The sequence below is a fragment of the Sabethes cyaneus genome, chromosome 3, assembly GCF_943734655.1.
Source record: "Sabethes cyaneus chromosome 3, idSabCyanKW18_F2, whole genome shotgun sequence".
NCBI classification, from domain to species: domain Eukaryota; kingdom Metazoa; phylum Arthropoda; class Insecta; order Diptera; family Culicidae; genus Sabethes; species Sabethes cyaneus.
Genome location: NC_071355.1, coordinates 168,218,953 through 168,229,314, shown reverse-complemented (window position 1 = coordinate 168,229,314; position 10,362 = coordinate 168,218,953).

Sequence of the window (10,362 nt, the reverse complement as noted above, 5' to 3'; positions counted from 1 at the left end):
GCAAATTTTTTTCTGTGTAAGCAATATGAACAGTGGTGCATAAATTGATTCGATATACACAGACATCAAAGCAGCTTATGACACAGCGGACCATAGAATATTGTACACCAAATTTCGTCGTGTGGGTTATACGAATAGACTCTGTGACTGGCTGAAATCTTATTTGACAAACTGACAGCTATATGTAAAGATAGGATCGGGTGAATCGACAACATTCACACCGCAGTGCGGTGTTCCTCAAGGAAGTAATTTAGTGTCTTCGCGCATTGTACTGCCTACTGGTAAGATCCATTCTCGAAATCGCGTAAATTGCGTTGACCCCGAATGAAGAATTGTGGATTTTCCGAATCGAATCAGTGCAGTATAGAATTGTTCGATACGCGCTACGAAATCTTTCATGGACGCACTCGCAAGACTTTCCTTCTTATGAAGGACGGTGTGCATTGATTGGCATCGAAACAGTAGAAGATCGACCAAGCTGTTTTCGGTACAAAAATTTTACGATCCAAGATTGTTGGTTCGGCATTGTTTGGTCAACTTCAACTACACATCTACGCACCACACAACTTATTCTAAGGCCATTTTTCGATTTGGGACCGTGTTTGCATATTTAAGTTAGTTGCCAATAATCCAACTTTGATCATTTTCGGGTATTCCCGTACGTTGTTAGCCCAAGGTCCCTATCCAGCTGGCGAAGCTGTCATGTTAGATGTAGTGAGCAGGAACCGCATTTTGTATTCAGCTGTTCGCTCCTAGACTGACGCTGTTTGAGCCGCCCTAATGTGAGAGACAGGCTTTCCAAAAAAAAACTTCATCATCCCATGTTTATATTAATTTCTAATTATAGTTGAGCAAATCTAAAGATTTCGATCGATGTAAAAGTCTCCTTGTTATTTCTATTTGGACCATCATTTGAAAAGAGCGATTCTTAAAAGAAAGATGGGCCAAAAAAAGATGCATTGAACAAACATTTGCGGATTTTGCGCCAACTTGTTTATGCATGGGGTTGGCAATAGCCACTCAAGAATCCAATGATACTTGGTGGGTTTAAAGGTTTTATCTAAATAAACAACTTTTGTATTTTGTAAGCAGTTTTCTGCTCAAAATAATTTTTCTCGAGGAAATATATTCACTGTAGGTACTTCTTTTTCCAAAACACAATAAATATTATTTTTTCGAGCGAAATATCCTATCAGAATTCATTCAACACATTCGATTATTTATTGATTATGGTATTTTAATTATTTATTGAGGACAATTCTTTTAAGCTTTCTTAAATATTTCAGTTAAATGTGAGATTATTTAGAAAATAATTCTTTACATAACATGGACAGCAGGATTTCCTTTGAGGGTTCTATTTAAAGACCTAACTTATAGCGGTGGTGTGGTGACCAGTAATTTTTATTTTCGAAAGTCACACCGATGAAGGCAGGCAATGGCTAGGATCCGCAAAACTGCGAAGCTGTTACGCAAACTTTTCTACTTTCCGTCGTCGTCGAACCCTTCGCTAATTTATCACCATTATTTTAGTGTCCTTGCGTACTGTCTGTATCATCCTTGTGAAAATCAGTTTATATTGTATATTATTCAATAGGAAATCGAAAAGCAAAGCCAAGCAATGAATTTTTCTTTTCTTTGTTCCTATTATTTTACCTTTTCATCAGCAGAATAAACGTCACTACAGAAGCAGTCTGCAATTTCTTTTGTATTTGCTGCTGCCAGTACTAGTGGCGGTGGAAATTCAATAGTTTTGCTTCTAAATTGAAGGAAAGAAACACAGTACGCGAATAGAATAACAAATGTTATGGCCTATTATTCCGCAATCCATGGATTGCCAAAGGGAAAACAAGTTGCCCAGCAGGGATGGGGTGAAATTGACAAACCTGTGACGGAGATACAATTTACCGAAATGTATAGGAATAACAATCCATAAACCACTGGAATTAGTTGGGCGTTTATTCAGTTGCCCTCCGCGTCCTGTAGCGAATTGATCAAAATAGTTTCCGCGTTGTTTCTTGAAACTTACGTGTGAAGGGGTTTCTTTTCATTTCCGTGACTATAAATTTCTCCTCTATCTCTGTGAAACAAAATAATTTGGTTTAAAAGATTGCTATAGTGGTATTTGTCACTCAGTAAGCTGCACGTAAGTTTAAGCTCGTTCTATTTGTGGCTGTTCGCTGCTGGTATGATATATATCATTGGTCGACTTTAGCTAAAAGGACAAAGTTTTCCTTCGAAAATGTGAACACGCCACCAGGGTGCCGTACGTACCTATATCCGCCATATATACGGCCCACTGCAATTGCAGCGACCAACACGACAAACTTTTGCAAATATTTATTCAGTTAAATTAAACGGGAAAGACATTACATTTGCGCCAAGGCTAAAGAAGTACGCTAAGAAAATGTGATTTTAAAGTGGCAGACAAAGTACGTTCGTTCGGTTACATTGTTGGAAGGTTTTGTCTGCAGATTTAGATTATTTAAGGGGAGTCCTTTGCATTACAAATTTTTTGGCTTTTGTCCCAATCCCGATCATTTAAAACGTTTTATAAACAATCGTATTTATTCGCGTAGGTAGAAACTTTGTAGTACCTATCGCTTGAGAAACCTGTTCATTCTACGCGTAAATGGGTTACTGTGTTGGATAACAGTAATTCTGGCAGAAAAACTGGTCCGAATTAACTTGTTGCAAAAGAGGGCTACTCCTTTACGTGGTAAAATGAAATAACATTGGCACGTCATTATCACAGTATGATCTCCTGATCACCGGTGACATCTAACTATTTAGAGTCGTGAAAAGTCGTTGTAAACTTTATATTGTTAAGGTCCTAATTTTTACCTAATTTTTATCAACACCATTCACAATCAGTCAAAATTGTCAAAGCAGTGGATATGATGAACGAACCACTAACTTAATGGCACTAAATTTTCTAGATGAACTTTTAAAATCACGTATGGTTTCTAGTAATCTGATCTACTTGCTTAATATTGGCGTTAAATTTTGCTGCATTATTTTAATTTTTTGTCAATCAAATACTTGCAAAACATTTAAGCAGCATTAAAGTGGTTTGTTGTTTGTGGTTATTTAGAAGTGGATTGTTTAGAAAAAAGACCCGCTTGTTTATCACCTTTTGGGAGAGAGCTGATTAGAAAAACTTAAAGTAGCTTAAACATCGCTTGTCCAAGACCCATTCTAAAGGTTACTTTATGCAGCTCTTCACTTCAAACCAACCAGTGTGCAGCCACTGATGAAATTCCCCTTTTGCAATTTAACTGTCGTTGTTACTTGGGTTATAACTTGTTCCGTTCGATAACACTTGTTCAGGCTGAATAGGAGTTCCACTCATATGAAGGTATGAATAACTCATATGAAGACGCGGATAACCTCAAAAGGCTTTTGATTATGAAAAACAGCTAGTGATGGGCAATATTTTAATATTTTATTTTTGTAATCATTTAAACACTATTTCCGTGGATTGACAAAGTACTTCTGTTATTGATTACTGCACAGCTATAGAACGATTTAGAAACTTCCAAACCATCGTGCTTTGGGGAAATGAACTTTTCGTACCCAAAAACCAAATTATTACTCCTCTGGCGGTCAGTCAGTGCGGTTGCACCACTTGTGCTTAATCTGTTCGGATGGATGCCAAGCCTGTCATTCTCATTTCACCCCTATTAACAAAGTACAAAGTGGTTTATCACCGGGGTAGAATCCCAATTCCCAAAGCGGTATGCGAGCTTAACGTTAATAATCGCACTTTGAGAACAATATAAGACCAACCTCGAAAAACGTATTGTTCCTGCAAGCTTGCACTCCAGACCAACAGGACAATATGAGTTAGAGCGTTCTGGAATCACAGCGGAACAGAAGCCGGAGTACGTTGGGAAAATGGTTATAACTCTTTTTGTAAAGTTTTTAAGGTATTTTAAGTATGAATGTTAATGGTGTTGAAAATATTTTCCCATATTCACGAACAACGTAGGACTTCCTTTTTAGTCACACTCGCCATTGATAACTTCTACGTTATCAACTAACTTTTTTAGTTTGCGTTTTATTGCGTTCTAACCGGCATAGTCATTCATCTAACGATAATGTAAAAAACACGGATGCTGGAGCCATTTAAAATGTTTTAGTGCTTTTTTGTTTGCTTATCACGGCACAACCACAAATCTTTTACTTTATTCAATAATATTGTTGATAGACTAGGCGCCCTTGTACTCATTGGAGCTAAATGGATTTCAAATCAAATTCAAAAAAGAATATAGAATATGATAGTTTCTGGTAAAATATTATTAAAATAACAATAAAATAGAACCTACCAGCAGGGTTGCCACACGCGCAGATTATTTTGTGTTTTACAGATATTTGAGAGAAATCGCCTGTACAGAATCTGTTTGCATAGAATACAGATTTTCGCTAATTACACAGATTAAACAGATTTTTGAGCCTTTACAATGAGAGTGACAGAGACAGAAATAGACAGCAACAGAACTCTCCGTCTCTTTCACTCTCATTGTTATGCAATGGACAGATTTTTACACAGATATTTTTCCTCGCTGCACAGATAGCCAGATTTTTCCAACGAAAAACACAGATTATATGTGGCATCCCTGCTTACAAGATTGAAATTTATGGTACAGGAAATTTTACAGTGTCTGTTAAACACAGCAAAAGATATGAATTTAAATAATTCCGGCACTTACCTTGTATTGAAAATCGTTGTACGTTGAATTCTCTAACTTCTATGAACAATAAGCGGGAGCGCCAATGGGCAATCTTCATTTTCTTATCTATGTAGTTTTTCCTTTGCCAGATAAGTGATAAAACTATGCATTACCTCTGTTGAGTTTTTTTCAGTTATAAATATTTAGATACAAAAGTTTCATTTCTCGATCGATCGTTCGATCAGATCGTTTTCGATCTGAAAACAATAAGATTTATGAAATCCCTATTTCGATGTAGGAGCAAAACAGTAAGTGTATGAAACATACTAATCATGAAGGCAATTCCTATATTCTCCATAAAAAAAACTTTTCATTAAACAAACCACGTGAAAGTTTTCATTTATACGGCGCACATACAGTCTGTACCACTGTGCATTCGGTTTTAGCGTAGAAGGCATCCACGGATTCTAGCATCGAGTCAAACCGCATTGTTTTGGAGTTGATATATATGTATGTGGCATTTTCACACAATATAATGTCACCGCATTGAGTTTGAGCAGTGTAACGCTGTCTGGGAATATATCTACAAGAGTGGTTGGTCCTTCGTAATACCGTGCAATGCAGCATCATAAAATAACAATAAAAATGCCACCGCTTCGAGGTTTGGCATTCCGGGTGGAGATTTTTCCCTCCATATGAGGACATGCAGGCAACAAGTAGGTGTGTGTATATAGAAAAAAACAGACACTTGAAATACAACCGGAACGGCTCGAAAAGCAACGTTCCAACGTGTCGCACAAAATCGGTGGCGTGCCAGTCGTATGTTACTCATTCAGCATAAATATCGATTTACCAAACCTTTCACGTTTGTGGCTATAATTGTTTGATATTTGCATATCGAATAATAAAAATATGGTGTTATCACGAAATGTCAAGTTGTTAATTTGTGTGTCACCAAAAATATGCCGAAAATAAAATTCGAAGCGGCGAAAGTCGATAAATCAGAGAGAAGCATTTGAACCAAATCAAATGGCAGAATTTTTATTACACTATGCACAAAAAGAGTTAGTGCAGCTATTTATTTGACAGCAGAACTTTATGCATAACTTCACTACCATTTGAAAAATATTTCCATTAAAAATCAGCCATCGGCTCAATAGCTTTTCCATGTGTTGATGGCCGACCACATAAAAAAAATCAGCCAAACATTATTATTATGATTATTTATGTAAATTCATTTGTATTTAATTTTTCGGGGGTTGAAAGTAATTTAATATCGGTGCAAGAAAGAAAGCAAAAAATTGATTTTCTATAGAGCTGTAGATTTGTTTACATTACTGATTCTTTGCCTCTGAACACAACGCTTGCATGTATTTTAATGTATAAAAAGAAGTTTTTAACCTTAAAGCTACTTAGGAGTGCTACAGTATAGTTCCGATTATATCAGCCCACGATTATATCTACACCCGATTATATCAGCTTTTTGCGATTATTTCAGCCCCAAAAATAATTTTTTTGTTTTATTTTTTTTTTAAGTCTGATAACGGGCAAAGCCTACACATTAATAAAGACAAATCAAATCAAATCAAATCATGTTATTTAATGATTCCTTTGAGGTCACATGAACACCCAAATGAGTATTTCCGGCGTTTAACCCTTTATGGACCAGGCTGCACAGTGGTTTGAACAGCGAAATACATGATCGCGTGAGATTACGTCAAAACGCGAGATTTTTCGCATACAGTCTTCGGCAATAATTCTTGTTATAAAAAAAACCGTTCGTTTAACGGGGACCATTATATGATTAATCTAATCTAATCTAATCTAAAAATAATCAAATCTCACACTAACGCAGCCAATTCTTGAAGGCATTCTGGAAAATGACGATTATTTGAATCAATCATTTTTCTTGTCAACAGCCAGGCCAACTGCGCAGCATGTACCACAGAGAGAATTCCCAGGAATCAAGTGGAATCAGAAAAAATACCTAATTCCATTAACCCCTCTAAGGTCTACATCGGCCATATGGCCTCAAAGAGACATGAGTTGATCGCTAATCGCTATTTTGTCGAGCGCTGATGTTTTTTGATATGCGACACGACATACTTTACTGATGCTGAAATGTCCCTTTATGGGAACCGGTTCCGGATTTATCGTATTTCTTCGGATCCGTATGGCGCGCACCATGGCTCATAACTGCAGCAAAGTAATTGATATGTCCACAGTCGATTATATGTTTACAAAAATTAACAGATTTCAAACAAATTTTAAATATTTGGCAGCTTTATATAAAAAAGCCATATCTCGGTGCCCTAAGGAACTCCGGAATAACTCCGGGACCATATGACATATGACCATTATCTATAGATATTATGAAAATAGAAAATATTTTCGGCAAAATTCCCGAACTTATGGCCGTTTTAGTGAATTTTGCGGTGCTAAAATTGATATAGACCTTAGAGGGGTTAAACTCCTTGAAATCAAGGGGAAGGAAGAAAGCGTGGACCTCCCGTACCAAACGCTTCCCATATACATAGATAATGATTTATTTACAGTCGTTAGGAGTATTTTTGCTAATAAAGGTTAATTAATACTCCGGACACTCAGGGATGAACTAATGGCATTTAGACCAGAAGCCAGGCTGCAATTGGCAAAGGATATAGTGCCTTATTTCGCTCTCTGAAAATAGATTAGTTTGCCAAAAATATTAGTTTAAATCATATAATACTTGAAAATAAAGTCATGTGGTTTAATGGTTGCCTAAAACTACATTTGTAAGGTTAGCAACTGAAAACCGCACGACCCCGCACGTCCTACTCAATTATACAAATTCAAGTATTTCCAGGTATGGCCACGTGGAGGCGCTAGGTAGGGGCTTGGGATGGCTAGAGCTATGTTGGGCGCTTTTTCCTAGTTGCCTTCCCCATTTCATACCCGGAGACCATTATGTGATTAATCCCCCTAAAAGTGAAATACGAAATTAATTTTGAAAGATGTAGTGAATATCAATACATCCCAAAATTTTTGAAAAAATCATTATTTTCTTATTTCAGATTTTGATTCTGCAGTATTTTCCGCTTATTTTGAATCTAAATTTATAATGATCCGGCCACGGGAAGTGGCCGAAAAACGATCATTCACATAAACATTCCAGTGCGGCGCGGAACAACCTCTGCGGAATAAAACGCCGCTCCTGAAAAACTATGATTTTAAAACTTTATGTGCCTTTTTCTCTGAAACTACACAACGTATTGGAACAAACTTTTTTTGTTTTGTTGGTAATAGCTTGGCAAAGACTTTTATAACTTTTCAGTTTCGTAAACAAAACACAGTACACAGCTTGAGAAAAACGGAAAAGAAGAAAAATAGATGCCTTATAAAATAAAATGTTGTCTTCTTTTTCTTTTTTCTTTGGCTGTGGCTGTGTTCAAAGGAATGATGATCGTTTTTCGGCCACTTCCCGTGGTAGGATCATTACAAATTTAGTATCAAAATCAGCGGAAAAGACTGCAGAATCAAAATCTGAAATAAAAAAGAATTGATTTTTTTTAATTTTTAGTCGTTCATGTCCCCTTAATGCGGTTTGATTTAAAGTATTACCACAGACAAATAGACAGTAACAATCACTGTCCTGTTTTTTGCACGATGTAACAGTAATTTTGAATTTAGTATTGGTCGGGAATGTTTCCATATTCATCAAAGTAGCGCTTATTAAGGAAAGGAGGCGAAGGTCACTTGTTCATGTTCATATTGAGGTTGTATGTTCATATTTGAGAATTCATATTTGAGATGGTGCTAGTGTTCAGCAACATGCGCGTGACACTATAGTAATGTAGTCATTGTAGTTTGTAGTCATTTCTGAACCGGCATGTTGTCCTTTTCGATGAGTACAAGTTGACCTGCTTCGACGTCTACCGTCTTGTGCCACTTGTATCGTACTTGTAGCGACGAAAAATACTCCGATTGCCAACGATTCCAGAAGTGCTAAATGATGGCGAAGATATGTTGTACCGAAAAGTACCCCTGAGCTAACGCCTTAAAGTCCTGTGGGTCGTCTGATAGCTGATAGTCGTCGAAACTCAGAGCTGAAGCAGAGCAGAGTATGCTTCAACAACAAAACCTTGGTTTGACGGATGTTCGATTCCCAAATACTTCCGTAGTGCGGTGCGTCTGCGTAATTGAAATACCACTCGATACTGTTGCCATAGACTCGTAGAACGTCGTCTTGTATTGTTGTTGAAACTCTTAAAAAACTTCTCCCATTCGTTCAACAAATTAGAGGCGCCAACAAAATTTGTGCCATTCAACAACTACGATAGGCCTACATCGACGGCTAACGAAACGGTCAAAAGATGTCAAAAGCGCTGCGGTTGATAATTCGCTGACCAACTCGATGTGAATCGCTTTTGTTGTAAACAAATGTAAAGACAAATGTAAAGCGCAATCCAACCCTTATACTCGATTACTAGCTACATTCCTTTGGCCAGTCGACATCGTTCTTACATAGGAATGGCGGTCCACACCACCAAAGGTTGGATGCATAAAGTTCCTCGGGCGTAATTCCTCGTTAGACTAAATCAGCCGGATTGTCATGCCTGCCGACGTGACACCAATCACTAGTATCGGACAACTGTTGTACTGTAGCCACACAGTTTGACACCAAAATATCCTATTTATTGGAGCAAGTTATGATATAACTGAGCGCAATATTGGAGTCGGACCAAAACCGAACTTAATTAACGGGGATTGGTATTGATCGTCTTAAATTGTCTACTAATTGAGCGAGCGAACGGGCTTCACATAGCTCTAAGCGCGGAATCGTGGCTCGATTTGCCTTGGCAGGTGTGACGGGAGATATTCAGCATAGTAAACGAATTGAAATTTGACCTTGCGAATTTCGTGATCTTAGATACCTACCTTCTGCTTTTCTCTGTTAGAGGATGAGAATCAGAGGAGTAGAAATAACAGAAAAGTAGTACCAAACGGTCTCTAGTTTTAACCTATAAGTAGATAGGAGCAACGGAAAGAATTATTTTGTTAGACTGGATTTGCAGGGAGTTGATGCGCGTGCAACACTCAAAATATACTGAATCCTAGGAACATTATTGCGATTATTATTTTTTATGATAATTTCGCTAACTAACATCAATTATTTTGCCTGTTCGTTTTATCCAACATTAATGCAAATAACCATGGTTTGCGTAACTTCCTTTTATTCTGGCACGTAGTGTTATTACTATTCGATCAGATTTAATAAATGCTAAATAGCAAAGGCCAAATGCTGTCCTATGCTTTCATTTTCATGGAAAAACTGTGTTCGTTTCGTGCACCGGTAGGTATATTTTTCATCCATTAGAAATGTAGTCTTCTAGTGTTCGCAGAAACGCAATCCATACCTATAAGCTTATAGCACTCATAATGACGTGATTTGTCTTGTGTTTATCACGCGGAAATAGGGCGAGCAAACCGTTGGTATTTTCCGGCTTTTCGCTTTCGGCCGGTGGTGTGCCGTTTGTCTTACTGCTGTATTTTCTTACCTCTACAAGAGTTGGAACTTGATTATGCAGACGGAATGGAAGAAGTTTTCTCATTTATGTATGGCACCGGAGAAGCAGCACGTCTAGTTTTATAGTTGATGTTTAGTTGGCATTTCGGTGACTAGCAAAGTTTTCCTTTCAAGTTGAAAAGTACT